At 44.3% G+C, this 15,855-nt stretch overlaps 1 pseudogene; it reads left to right on the forward strand.

Annotated features, from left to right (window-relative positions):
* Positions 1 to 15,855, forward strand: part of LOC120022593 — a 282,457-nt pseudogene that overhangs the window by 25,501 nt on the left and 241,101 nt on the right.

Here is a 15,855-nt window from a genome sequence, read left to right on the forward strand (position 1 = left end):
CCAGTTTTGTCTACTTCCCAAATTACACCCTATTCCCTACACAGTGCACTACTTTTGGGGAATATGGTGTTATTATACTATCCACTGTATAGGGGATAGGATGTTATTTGGGACGAAGACAGTCTTTAAATAGCCACCATATTTACTTAGCTGCTTGATGTACATCACCACTGTCTGTCTCCCCTTAACGACCTATACAAATCTAATTTGGTGGAATACTGGTAAAGTAGTCTGGCTGTATTGTATGAAATCACTACTTGGGGCTGATGTTGGGCCGTTTAGGTCATGAGAGAAATGATAGAACTTAAGCTCAGTGTGAACTATTATGGCAAATAATTTTCTTGCTTGTTAGAGGCCTGATCGTGATTTGATTAGATTTTGTGTATGGCTGCTTTTGATTTGATTGTACTGGTGACACAGTACTGCTGCAACTTTAGAGTTGTTGTGTGTAGGCCTATCTCCCAAACTGAAGTGGGACAATCTCAAGTTAATTTCCTTATGAAGATTTTTCAAGTATTTTTTATTTTTTATTTTTCAGCAACACACACACACACACTGGCAGCAGAACAGTAATCATCAGATTGCTGTGTGTTTACCCTCATTAACGAGAAGGGAGACCATGTTTAATTTATTTCTAATTAGTTACTTCTTCCTGCCATCGCCTCCACACTGACAGTTGCATCCTGGTAGGCTTAGTGTAGCTGTCCACTGAGGTGATGCCTCCGCTGCCCAAGAGTCCTCTTCCTCACTCCCTGTCTCTCTGGCAGGCTTATGAACCTGACAATGTTGCCTCTCAAACCCTCAAAGAATAGGATTATTCCATGATAAAAATAAAAAAATTCAGTAAGTAGCTAAAATGGGGAGACGGTCAAGTAGGAAAAACAGTGGACTTGGGGATTGAACCCCAATCTCCTGCAGGTAGTTGTAGGCTAAGTGATACGTACCGACAGGTAGTTGTATAGGACAAGTGACACGTACCGACAGGTAGTTGTATAGGACAAGTGACACGTACCGACAGGTAGTTGTATAGGACAAGTGACGCGTACCGACAGGTAGTTGTATAGGACAAGTGACACGTACCGACAGGTAGTTGTATAGGACAAGTGACACGTACCGACAGGTAGTTGTATAGGACAAGTGACACGTACCGACAGGTAGTTGTATAGGACAAGTACACGTACCGACAGGTAGTTGTATAGGACAAGTGACGCGTACCGACAGGTAGTTGTATAGGACAAGTGACGCGTACCGACAGGTAGTTGTATAGGACAAGTGACGCGTACCGACAGGTAGTTGTATAGGACAAGTGACACGTACCGACAGGTAGTTGTATAGGACAAGTACACGTACCGACAGGTAGTTGTATAGGACAAGTGACACGTACCGACAGGTAGTTGTATAGGACAAGTGACACGTACCGACAGGTAGTTGTATAGGACAAGTGACACGTACCGACAGGTAGTTGTATAGGACAAGTGACACGTACCGACAGGTAGTTGTATAGGACAAGTGACACGTACCGACAGGTAGTTGTATAGGACAAGTGACACGTACCGACAGGTAGTTGTATAGGACAAGTACACGTACCGACAGGTAGTTGTATAGGACAAGTGACGCGTACCGACAGGTAGTTGTATAGGACAAGTGACACGTACCGACAGGTAGTTGTATAGGACAAGTGACGCGTACCGACAGGTAGTTGTATAGGACAAGTGACGCGTACCGACAGGTAGTTGTATAGGACAAGTGACGCGTACCGACAGGTAGTTGTATAGGACAAGTACACATACCGACAGGTAGTTGTATAGGACAAGTGACACGTACCGACAGGTAGTTGTATAGGACAAGTACACGTACCGACAGGTAGTTGTATAGGACAAGTACACGTACCGACAGGTAGTTGTATAGGACAAGTACACGTACCGACAGGTAGTTGTATAGGACAAGTGACACGTACCGACAGGTAGTTGTATAGGACAAGTGACGCGTACCGACAGATAGTTGTATAGGACAAGTGACGCGTACCGACAGGTAGTTGTATAGGACAAGTACACGTACCGACAGGTAGTTGTATAGGACAAGTGACACGTACCGACAGGTAGTTGTATAGGACAAGTACACGTACCGACAGGTAGTTGTATAGGACAAGTGACGCGTACCGACAGGTAGTTGTATAGGACAAGTGACACCTACCGACAGGTAGTTGTATAGGACAAGTGACACCTACCGACAGGTAGTTGTATAGGACAAGTGACACGTACCGACAGGTAGTTGTATAGGACAAGTACAGGTACCGACAGGTAGTTGTATAGGACAAGTACACGTACCGACAGGTAGTTGTATAGGACAAGTACACGTACCGACAGGTAGTTGTATAGGACAAGTACACGTACCGACAGGTAGTTGTATAGGACAAGTGACGCGTCCCGACAGGTAGTTGTATAGGACAAGTGACGCGTACCGACAGGTAGTTGTATAGGACAAGTGACACGTACGACAGGTAGTTGTATAGGACAAGTGACACGTACCGACAGGTAGTTGTATAGGACAAGTGACACGTACCGACAGGTAGTTGTATAGGACAAGTGACACGTACCGACAGGTAGTTGTATAGGACAAGTGACAAGTACCGACAGGTAGTTGTATAGGACAAGTGACAAGTACCGACAGGTAGTTGTATAGGACAAGTACACGTACCGACAGGTAGTTGTATAGGACAAGTACACGTACCGACAGGTAGTTGTATAGGACAAGTGACGCGTCCCGACAGGTAGTTGTATAGGACAAGTGACACGTACCGACAGGTAGTTGTATAGGACAAGTGACACGTACCGACAGGTAGTTGTATAGGACAAGTACACGTACCGACAGGTAGTTGTATAGGACAAGTACACGTACCGACAGGTAGTTGTATAGGACAAGTACACGTACCGACAGGTAGTTGTATAGGACAAGTGACACGTACCGACAGGTAGTTGTATAGGACAAGTGACACGTACCGACAGGTAGTTGTATAGGACAAGTACACGTACCGACAGGTAGTTGTATAGGACAAGTACACGTACCGACAGGTAGTTGTATAGGACAAGTGACACGTACCGACAGGTAGTTGTATAGGACAAGTGACACGTACCGACAGGTAGTTGTATAGGACAAGTGACACGTACCGACAGGTAGTTGTATAGGACAAGTACACGTACCGACAGGTAGTTGTATAGGACAAGTACACGTACCGACAGGTAGTTGTATAGGACAAGTGACACGTACCGACAGGTAGTTGTATAGGACAAGTGACACGTACCGACAGGTAGTTGTATAGGACAAGTACACGTACCGACAGGTAGTTGTATAGGACAAGTACACGTACCGACAGGTAGTTGTATAGGACAAGTGACACGTACCGACAGGTAGTTGTATAGGACAAGTGACACGTACCGACAGGTAGTTGTATAGGACAAGTGACACGTACCGACAGGTAGTTGTATAGGACAAGTGACACGTACCGACAGGTAGTTGTATAGGACAAGTGACACGTACCGACAGGTAGTTGTATAGGACAAGTGACACGTACCGACAGGTAGTTGTATAGGACAAGTGACACGTACCGACAGGTAGTTGTATAGGACAAGTGACACGTACCGACAGGTAGTTGTATAGGACAAGTGACACGTACCGACAGGTAGTTGTATAGGACAAGTACACGTACCGACAGGTAGTTGTATAGGACAAGTACACGTACCGACAGGTAGTTGTATAGGACAAGTACACGTACCGACAGGTAGTTGTATAGGACAAGTGACGCGTCCCGACAGGTAGTTGTATAGGACAAGTGACGCGTACCGACAGGTAGTTGTATAGGACAAGTGACGCGTACCGACAGGTAGTTGTATAGGACAAGTGACACGTACCGACAGGTAGTTGTATAGGACAAGTACACGTACCGACAGGTAGTTGTATAGGACAAGTGACACGTACCGACAGGTAGTTGTATAGGACAAGTGACGCGTACCGACAGGTAGTTGTATAGGACAAGTGACACGTACCGACAGGTAGTTGTATAGGACAAGTGACAAGTACCGACAGGTAGTTGTATAGGACAAGTACACGTACCGACAGGTAGTTGTATAGGACAAGTGACGCGTACCGACAGGTAGTTGTATAGGACAAGTACACGTACCGACAGGTAGTTGTATAGGACAAGTGACACGTACCGACAGGTAGTTGTATAGGACAAGTGACAAGTACCGACAGGTAGTTGTATAGGACAAGTACACGTACCGACAGGTAGTTGTATAGGACAAGTGACGCGTACCGACAGGTAGTTGTATAGGACAAGTACACGTACCGACAGGTAGTTGTATAGGACAAGTGACACGTACCGACAGGTAGTTGTATAGGACAAGTGACGCGTACCGACAGGTAGTTGTATAGGACAAGTGACACGTACCGACAGGTAGTTGTATAGGACAAGTGACGCGTACCGACAGGTAGTTGTATAGGACAAGTACACGTACCGACAGGTAGTTGTATAGGACAAGTGACAAGTACCGACAGGTAGTTGTATAGGACAAGTACACGTACCGACAGGTAGTTGTATAGGACAAGTGACACGTACCGACAGGTAGTTGTATAGGACAAGTGACAAGTACCGACAGGTAGTTGTATAGGACAAGTACACGTACCGACAGGTAGTTGTATAGGACAAGTGACACGTACCGACAGGTAGTTGTATAGGACAAGTACACGTACCGACAGGTAGTTGTATAGGACAAGTGACACGTACCGACAGGTAGTTGTATAGGACAAGTGACACCTACCGGCAGGACGTTGTTTAGGCTAAGTGACACGTAGCGATGAGTGTTACCACTACACCACCACGGCTCTACACAAAATGTTCCTTTACACCTCATTAGTTGACATAGAAACTTCTCAGTCAGTGTATATGATTGAGATAAATATTAGGAAGCTGCACTGGTATAGGCCAACTTATCGCCCACTGTTTCTCTCCAGCTCGAGGATTGGTTGATTTTGAATTTGATATGATTGCCGGTTAGCTTTTTAAACCCCTAACTGCAGCTGGTGAAGAACACTTACACTAGGCAGTGTCCAAAAACGCTGACACTAGGCAGTGTCCAAAAACGCTGACACTAGGCAGTGTCCAAAAACGCTGACACTAGGCAGTGTCCAAAAACGCTGACACTAGGCAGTGTCCAAACACCACACTACTGTTTTATGCCCTATCCCATAGAGCTCTGGTCAAAAGTAGTGCACTCTATAGAGAATATGGTTCCATTTCCGACTGCTACTGAGCAGTTTTGGCTGATTGACAGCTCTATCTTTTGGCTCTCAGCTAAAATGTATGAGGCGTGTGGCCGGATAATTGGGCTATTAACTCTACTCTGCATACCAGTCAATTACATGTGAATTATACCTTGCTGTTTGGCTCTGTCGGATCACAGGTGATTGGAGGGCTAATCTCTGGTCATGTGGGCGGCTGCAGGTGGTTGGGTCTTTTCCACACATCTGCTTCTTCCTGGTTTGGATGTTTTTTTTGTAGACAGATAGATTTATTGTGTTTGAGTGAGGAGGAGAATTGTCTCTGTACCAGGGATGAGCATTCTTTCTGGATCCCCAGTGCGATGGGATTGGTTTTGTGCTGTGAGTGAAGTTACCACTCTCACTGAACTGCTGAGGAGCACAGATAACGTACATCTTACACACAAACTGAATCATCATAATCAGAAACTGTTTTTGCTCTCTGTTACCCCTTAGAGGTAATCTATAACCCCTTTAGAGGTAATCTATAACCCCTTTAGAGGTAATCTATAACCCCCTTAGAGGTAATCTATAACCCCCTTAGAGGTAATCTATAACCCCCTTAGAGGTAATCTATAACCCCCTTAGAGGTAATAGTATTTTTTAAATTTGATTAAAATAAATATGGTTGTTGATTTTCAGAGGCCCTCTCTCACTCTCTCCATCTCACATTCTTTAATTCAGTCACTATGTCTTTCACGCACACGCTCATACACATAGTTGATCAAACGAGTGAATGAGCACAGCAGTTGAACAGAGTCTACCATCTGTTCAGAGCTTTAGTTACTCAACCTAGTCAACACCCCACCCCGTCCTCCGTCCATACAACAACGTCTCAACGCCCCCTCAGTGTGGAGCTGTGTACTGGGCATCCAACTGGCTCTGGAACCTCATGTTCCTAGCTGTGTGTGTGTTTCTGTCTGTATATATTTGTGTGTGTGTGTGTGTGTGTATTTGTGTGTGTGTGTGTGTGTTCGAGGGCTGGGACGATACCAGTACTCACACATACTTACACAACACACATTCACACGCACACACTATATACGCCCATACACACACATGCGCACACGTGCGTACTGATGCCACACACACAGTCACACTTTCAAACTCACCACATACACTGCTGCTACTGCTCCACATACACTGCAGCTACTGCTCCACATACACTGCTGCTACTGCTCCACATACACTGCTGCTACTGCTCCACATACACTGCTGCTACTGCTCCACATACACTGCTGCTACTGCTCCACATACACTGCTGCTACTGCTCCACATACACTGCTGCTACTGCTCCACATACACTGCTGCTACTGCTCCACATACACTGCTGCTACTGCTCCACATACACTGCTGCTACTGCTCCACATGCAGTGGCTGCTCCACTAAAAGTTTTGCGATTCTGCTGCTGGACTTAGAGGTATTTGTGGTTTAGTACGGTACCCTGCGTCCAGACCAGCGCAAGGGGGAGTTAGAGGACTTATTATGCTTTTGGGTCCTACTGTGTCTCTAACTGACAATGAATGGGTGACATAAACCTAAATAGAAACTGATAATTGTGCACAACTTCAGTATTACTTACTAAAACTGTTGTTACACTAAGGTTTTTATTATTTTATTTATTTATTATTATTTTATTATTATTTATTATTTTATTTTGGTCTTACTGTAGTACTGTAGTCCACTCCTGACCAGTCACATCGTACAGTGGCGCAACGGTCTAAGACTCTGCATAGCAGTGCAAACTGTGTTGCTACAGATGTTGGTTCAATGCCCGTGACTGGAAGACCCATGAGATGATTGTTATTTAGAATTATTTATTTCTGTTTTTAGAGGGAGAGAAACCAAAAACTTACAAACTGGCTTTATTTACAAATTAGTAACAATGTCTCACCCCATATTCAAGAATGGCCTACACCTCATGTAGCCTAGCCCAAAGGCCTATATGTTTTGGTAAGGTTTGTGTCACAACTAAAGTGGACAAATAACTTCTTAAAATTAATCACATTAATCGTATTTACAATGGGTGTAGAAGATAATTTTCACAATAAAAGCATTACATGCAATATCACATTTGCAGATTTCATAATGGTGTTTTCCACTAATGGAGCATTCACACTTATAGCCTACTACCATGTATGCATTGCTGCGCGATTAATGTGAAGAAATAGCCTAATAGTTTATCTACATTTTAAGCTAAACCTTCTGGTCTGTTGCATCAACCTCATTGCGTTAATTTGTGATCTATCGCATCCCACAACTGTCCCAGACTATGTTTGGAATATTTATTTCTCGCACAGAATTGAATAGGTTCACTTTTGTACTATGGGGGATAGTCGATTGACATAGGCTAGTGCTTTTGCTATTCGTTAGGACTACTCATCTTTTTGGCTGACAAAAAGTAAATGTGGACAGTTCTTCCAATATCTTCAATATGCACCTCGGAATTGGATAAGGACGCGTGCAGTTGCGTCCCGGAGTGTCTGTCTTCACTTGTAGCCTGTGAGAAACACCCGATCACGTGATCGAGAGCCGTGTGAGAGGTGCTTTGGAGCACAAGGGCCACTGGCCGCAAAAGGCATGGATTTTTTTAGGGTGCATTTCGGCCACACGAAGGGAATGCTGCTGCAGAAAAACTAAGCAGAGCTCATGCTTTTCAAGCAACTTTTTTCAAATCATCATTAGAGTCGCATCATACAGCCTTACAATGTATTAAAATCAAAACATATAACCCAACGTTTGTATAACAACTAAAGTTACATGAATAACTAAATTAAGCATTTAGGAATACCTATTTCTTTGTTAAATGCTCAACACAGAATAGCCATGTGCGCACTCCCTCAAATCATGTGGAGAAAATATCCTTTCTTTTTAAATTCAGCTTTGTTCAAATGTATTTTTCATACTAGAAAATAATGCCACGGAATTCTAAGCAAATCTTGTCTGTTAAATGAACTAGTGTAGCCCACAGCCATATGGCATAGCCAGATCAGGACCTAACATATGGACAACTCAGAGTATGCTATTCTGTTCTTCTGAAATAGACTACATTTTCTTGTTTCTTTAAAGCTGTCTAAAATAAATGGATTTATTGTGAAGGTGTAGGCTATATTAGATGGATTTATTACAACTTTTTAAATCCCTAACTGTGTTTATGTTAATTAACGGTCAATTACCATCAGACCGACAGTTATAGGCTTGACAATCACTGGCTGACGAAATTTCGTGACAGCTACAGCCCTACATGAGAGCACCAGCTGTTCTGGACGACTGTGTGATCACGCTCTCCGTAGCCGATGTGAGCAAGACCTTTTAACAGATCAACATTCACAAAGGCCTCGGGGCCAGATGGATTACCAGGACGTGTACACAAAGTATGCGATGACCAACTGGCAAGTGTCTTCACTGACATTTTCAACCTCTCCCTGACCGAGTCTGTAATACCTACATGTTTCAAGCAGATCACCATAGTCCCTGTGCCCAAGAAGCGAAGGTAACCTGCCGAAAGCCCTGATCAACGACGAGATAGCCTATAGGGACGAGGTCAGAGACCTGGCAGTGTGGTGCCAGGACAACAACCTCTCCCCCTTGTCTAGCTAGCTTTTTAGCTAGCTAGCTACGCTAATGTTAGATATAAAGTTAGCTTGCCTGCCTCGATAGGTAACGTTAGCTAACCTGCCTCAGTTTATCAAATGATAACTACCTACATAAACAGCATAACATTATCTAACGTCGTTAGCTAAGTTATATCAGAGGTCATTATATTCCAGTATCTCAGATTATACTCACCACCACCGGTCGTTGCACACCAAGCTGGCGTTACTGGTGCAGACTTGGGGACCGACGAACTCGAGCACTTATTCCGCATACTAGCTAGGGTCCTTCTGTAGGGCATGCATACCATAGAACTTTGGCTATGGAGGCATGGTCAATCCATATAGGGATCATTTGAACGTGTTGGGGGTGATAAAACAACGGAGCCCCATTCAATGAAGGGCAGCGGAGGGGCGATTTGCACGTGGAGCTTGGCAAAATGGGGCATGATTTGTTGACATAATTGTAATTCAAACCCAACCTTCATTTACTTGTGACGCACTGAGGTTCCAAACTCCGCTTTAGATAAGACTGACTTTGTGACCAAAATGATCCTATTTACACTTTGTAGTCAATTTCAGACGCTAGAATAAATGTTTCAGACTCATATATGCTGTTTTCAAAGGGATTAGTTGCACTTTAGAGGCAGTCGCTCTTTAAAGACTGATATTATAGTTACAGGCATCAAAGCCAGCTATTCTTTCTCCATGGCCTACCATAGTACGATAAGTGTGTTTCTCACTTGGGATGGCGTTTACAAGCATCTGACTGGGTTTCTTTTTCTTGTCCTCCTCTGTAGGTTTCCAAAAAGGTTGCCGATCTTATCCTGGAAAAACAGCCGTCATACGTCAAGGTATGCGTTCTGTATTTTTTCCTTCCTCTCTTCCTCCTTTCTTTCCATTGTATGTTTTAAGTTTCACCCAGACTCAGCCTGTGTTTAAATTTTTCTTGTAAGTATATTTCACATTCTGTAATTTCCCTATGACTCATCTCACGCAGATAAATGTAGGCTTATTTAGGTTTGCAGTTTCTTTCAGAACACTGACTGCACACATTATCATAGTATGGTGATTTATATTCGCTGATTGATATCTACTGTCAATCAGTCATAACAAAGGAGGTAATGTGGAATTTATCGGCGTTACCATGGCAACGGAATATATCCTACAACCGACTGCGTTCGCTCTATAAGTAAAATGTCTGTTCAGTACCAGCCGCTATCTCAATCTATATAAATCTTATCAGGGCCAATTGTCTGTCGTGACTGGCAGATGTGAGAGTGAGCCTGTATTCCCCTCGATAAAGAAATCACTTCCTGAGTGTTTGGATTAAAGCCACAGCCAAGGAGAGGAGGGAGAGGAAAGTAGAGTAAGAGGAGAGCGAAAACAGAAAGAGTGAAGAGTCGGAGGGTATCCATCCCAGGCTCCTGCTCATCTCTGATCCTTCATAGGAGCTCTTTGAGACGTGTCTAAGCTATTCACTGTCGGACAGGAGACATATTTGATCAGGCCCACGGGGATTTAGACCTCTCAGGCCGTGCACCACAGATTAATGGTTTAGTTAGTATGTGGATATGTATGAGCACTGACAAGAGACTGTGGTCACATTCCAATTGGCACCCTATTCCCATGTACTTTTGACCAGAGCCCTTCAAATGGATGGATAGCCCACATAGTTAGGTTAGCAGTCAGTTGGGGTTGATTCCAGTTAAATTCCGAATCGAAAATGTGTTTCATGAATAAAAAAATCACCTGTTAGTTTTCTATGTGAACTTGAATTGCACGTCACATCCTGAACTGATTGAGTTGACACGGAGTGTACCCCAGTCCTGGTAGCAGCTGCACTCCTCTCTAGTCTCCACATGAGGTGGCAGTGGCCATTTTGGGGCTGCTAGGGGTTTCCAACCGAGTCAACTTTGTTGAACCCGCCTCTACCCAGCTGTGATTGGCCCATTGATCGCGGGCATTGTGACCCGTTGGGGGGTAACAGCATGCTTGCGTGACTGTAGGTTGACTCACACTGATCTTGTGTGTCGTGTCCCTAAAGAAATGTCACCACAGCTTGTTTCTAATCTCCTTCTCCTCTGTCTCTTTTATCCATCCTATTTCCTATTTCCTTATATAGTGGACTACTATTGTCCAGACTATGAGCCCTAGCTAAAAGTAGTCCAATAAAAAGGGAATAGGCTGCCGTTTGGGACGCAGATATTGTCTCATAGAAGGAACATTGAAATCCTAGATTCCCTCTATTGTATAGGCTACTTTGTATGCTATATATAGCCTAGCTATGCTATAATGTTATTATATTATACACTGAGTACACGAAACATTAAGGACACCTGCTCTTTCCATGACAGACTGACCAGGTGAATCCAGGTGAAAGCAATGATCCCTTATTGATGTCACTTGTTAAATCCACTTCAATCAGTGTAGATGAAGGGGAGGAGACAGGTTAAAGAAGGATTTTTAAGCCTTGAGACAATTGAGACATGGATTGTCTGTGTGCCATTCAGAGGGTGAATGGGAAAGACAAATGTAAGTGCCTTTGCACGGGGTATGGTAGTAGGTGCCAGGCTGTAAAGGGTTAAGTGAAACCTTCAGTTGAAACATCTGCTTTGGATCATTAGGTATGCAGGTTGTGATGGCGTTTAGGTGTGACATCTCTTGTACTAATGGCTTTTTGACAGTTGAAGAGTGCCATCATGAGGCTGTTTTTACTTCATAAGGGTGCATTAAGCTTGGATGGATGTCACTGACCATGTATGTCTGACACGCCAGTGGGAGGGGAAAATATTTTTGGTATAAATACAAATGTTCACATTCATTTATTCAACATTCAAAATATTAATATCTCAAAACGACCCTTTTTGAATGTGTTCATTTTAAGATATTGCTTGTAACAATATACTCTACAAGTACATTACATTTTCAGAGTGGGTTCTCTGCTCATTCTGAAGGTATGATACATTTTATGAGCACCATCAACACAATAAATTGAAAAATGTATTCTAAGGTAACTCCCTCTGCTGGTGTCTTGCTGAATGTCAATCCCAAAGGAGAGCTGAGAATGGTAAATAGCTAGAATATACATTTCTTTGTATAAAATGGGTAATATCATTAAAGGTACCAGAGAGCCCACTCTGGAAGAGTATATTGTTACAAACAATATGTCTAAAAAATAAGCTACATCCAAAAGGTAGTTTTGTTGAATAAATTAATGTGAAAATGTGTATTTCAGAATCTAGACATACTGCATATTTGAGAGAACACATTAGGAGTATATTGACAGCAAGAGGAATATACAGGTCTAACAAAGGCCTAAAAATACTTTGTGATACAATTATAAAAAGCATGTTAAACATACTTCCTCCCAATGAAGTTCCTGTGTGAGAATTGCCAGAACAATCTGAGATACCAAAAATATTTTCCACTGCATGGAATCACCCTTATAGGGTATTGTCTGTGTGCATAACCAGTGAGCGCTCCGAGTCTGTGATTTTCTGAGGAACAGCCTGTTAATGGTCAATTGATTAGGGCTTAATGGAAGTATTGATCGAGTTGATGTAGAATGTAAATGTTTCATTCAATGTTTTGAGCTTCAACAGAAAGCCCTGTGTGTCTATGCAGGTCAGGAGGTAGATGTGGGCCATTACTCTTACTGTCCTCTCCTCCTTTACCCACACCTGCCCCCTCCATTCTGCTATACAGTATGCCTATACAGTGGAAGCTACACTACTCTTTAGCAGCTACCTCAAGCATGGAGGATAGAATATCATGGGAAATAATTGGATTGGGCAGAAGCAAATCAACTTTAGCAATCACCTTTGTGATTGCATGGTTTCACTCCAACCCACTATTGTATTTAGTATTCAACCCCACCAGCATGTTCCCCTTATTTTACCTCTCAATCCTAACACAAAGCGCTATAAATAAATCACTTCGCATCACATACTAGTGTTTGTTAGCTTCCCAGACCAATCAAGCCACCCAATCAAGCCACTACGGTGCATTTCCTCTCTGAGCTTCTCAGTGTGTGTCTGATTCAGATCAATACTGTGCGGTTCTATCAGCGCTCCTTTAAACCAACAGCCCTGGCACTACGAGCTCAGGGAAATTACATGGATGTGACAACATATCTTTCTCTTGCTGCATTCACTGCTTTAATGAAATAACGTCTTTGTTGAACTGATTGGTACTAGGGCTGTTGCGGTGACCGTATTACCGCCACACCGGCGGTCACGAGTCATGAAGGCAGTCAAATTCCACGTGGCCATTTAGTCACGGTAATTAGGCTTCTGCAAGCTCTGATGCTGCTGCTGGTCATTAGTAACAAACTTGCTAACTGCCTGGTACTCAGCACTCTATTGTCCCTCTAATCACTCTGACATCAATGCAAATATCTTTGAAAATCTAATCAAACACTTCATGAGAGCCCATGAGCTCATGTTGCGCAACATTTCTATAGGCTATGCAATTGTGGGAGAAAACAGAGTGATGGCCGCTAGTAAATAGGAGGATCCCATCAGTTTACTATAGGCTAGGTCTACTATATTTATTTCTCAACTTTGCTAATATTAAGCACATATTTTACAACAGGAGTATGGCCTACCTGGCAGGCATGAAAATAAACCACGGGGAAAACCGTCCATTCACTATTTAAGTGCATAGATAACATGTATTTTTTTCCCGCTGCCCCTGTTTCCAGACAGGTGCATGATAATGCATTCTAAATCAAAACAAATGTCACACATACTGTATATTATTTTATGTATGTAAAGACGATATCAAATCAAGAATAGTCTGATGGGTGACAATATTAGCCTATCACTTGTGAATTATATATTATCACTTGTGAATGATGCCCAGCATAAGAAACAATGCCTTTTTTTGCGCGACTTGTTCGAGTCATATCAAATCAAATCAAATTGTATTTGTCACATGCTCCGAATACAACAGGTATTCACCTTACAGTGAACTGCTTACTGACAAGCCCTTAACCAACAATGCAGTTTCAAGTAATTAAGGGACAGCAGTAAATAACAATAGGGGCTATGTACAGGGGGTACCGGTTCAGAGTCAATGTACAGGGGGTACCGGTTCAGAGTCAATGTACAGGGGGTACCGGTTCAGAGTCAATGTACAGGGGGTACCGGTTCAGAGTCAATGTACAGGGGGTACCGGTTCGGAGTCAATGTACAGGGGGTACCGGTTCAGAGTCAGTGTACAGGGGGTACCGGTTCAGAGTCAGTGTACAGGGGGTACCGGTTCAGAGTCAGTGTACAGGGGGTACCGGTTCAGAGTCAGTGTGCAGGGGGTACCGGTTCAGAGTCAGTGTACAGGGGGTACCGGTTCAGAGTCAATGTACAGGGAGTACCGGTTCAGAGTCAATGTACAGGTTGTACCGGTTCAGAGTCAATGTACAGGGGGTACCGGTTCAGAGTCAGTGTACAGGGGGTACCGGTTCAGAGTCAGTGTACAGGGGGTACCGGTTCAGAGTCAGTGTACAGGGGGTACCGGTTCAGAGTCAGTGTACAGGGGGTACCGGTTCAGGGTCGGGGTATCGGTTCAGAGTCAATGTACAGGGAGTACCGGTTCAGAGTCAATGTACAGGGGGTACCGGTTCAGAGTCAATGTACAGGGGGTACCGGTTCAGAGTCAATGTACAGGGGGTACCGGTTCAGAGTCAATGTACAGGGGGTACCGGTTCAGAGTCAATGTACAGGGGGTACCGGTTCAGAGTCAATGTACAGGGGGTACCGGTTCAGAGTCAATGTACAGGGGGTACCGGTTCAGAGTCAATGTACAGGGGGTACCGGTTCAGAGTCAATGTACAGGGGGTACCGGTTCAGAGTCAGTGTACAGGGGGTACCGGTTCAGAGTCAATGTACAGGGGGTACCGGTTCAGAGTCAGTGTACAGGGGGTACCGGTTCAGAGTCAGTGTGCAGGGGGTACCGGTTCAGAGTCAATGTACAGGGGGTACCGGTTCAGAGTCAGTGTACACGGGGTACCGGTTCAGAGTCAATGTACAGGGGGTACCGGTTCAGAGTAATGTGCTGGGGCACCGGTGTCGAGGTAATTATGTACATGCAGGTAGGGTTATTAAAGTGGCTGTGCATAGATAATAACAGAGAGTAGCAGCGGGGGGGGAGGGGGGTGCAAATAGTCTGGGTAGCCATTTGATTAGCTGTTCAAGAGTCTTATGGCTTGGGGTAGAAGCTGTTTAGATGTCTCTTGGACCTAGGCGCTCTGGTACCGCTTGCCGTGCGGTAGTAGAGAGAACAGTCTGTGACTAGGGTGGCTGGAGTCTGACAATTTTTAAGGCCTTCCTCTAACACCGACTGGTATAGAGGTCCTGGATGGCAGGAAGCTTGGCCCCGGTGATGTACTGTGCCGTACGCACTACCCTCTGTAGTGCCTTGCAGTCGAGGCCGAGCCATTGCCATACCAGGCAGTGATGCAACCCGTCAGGATGCTCTCGATGGTGCTGCTGTAAAACCTTTCGAGGATCTGAGGACCTATACCAAAACTTTTCAGTCTCCTGAGGGGGGAATAGGTTTTGTTGTGCCCTCTTCATGACTGTCTTGGTGTACTTGGACCATGTTAGTTTGTTGGTGACGTGGACACCAAGGAACTTAAAGCTCTCAACCTGCTCCACTACAGCCACGTAAATGAGAATGGGGGCGTGCTCAGTTCTCCTTTTCCTGTAGTCCACAATCATCTCCTTTGTCTTGATCACGTTGAGGGAGAGGTTGTTGTCCTTGGCCCACACAGCCAGGTCTCTGACCTCCTCCCTATAGGCTGTCTCGTCATTGTCGGTGATCAGGCCTACCATTCTTGTGTCATTAGCAAACTTAATGATAGTGTTGGAGTCGTGCCTGGCCATGCAGTCATGAGTGAACAGGGAGTACAGGAGGGGACTGAACATGCACCCCTGAGGGGCCCACA

The sequence above is a fragment of the Salvelinus namaycush genome, chromosome 27 (assembly GCF_016432855.1).
Source record: "Salvelinus namaycush isolate Seneca chromosome 27, SaNama_1.0, whole genome shotgun sequence".
Taxonomy (NCBI): Eukaryota; Metazoa; Chordata; class Actinopteri; order Salmoniformes; family Salmonidae; genus Salvelinus; species Salvelinus namaycush.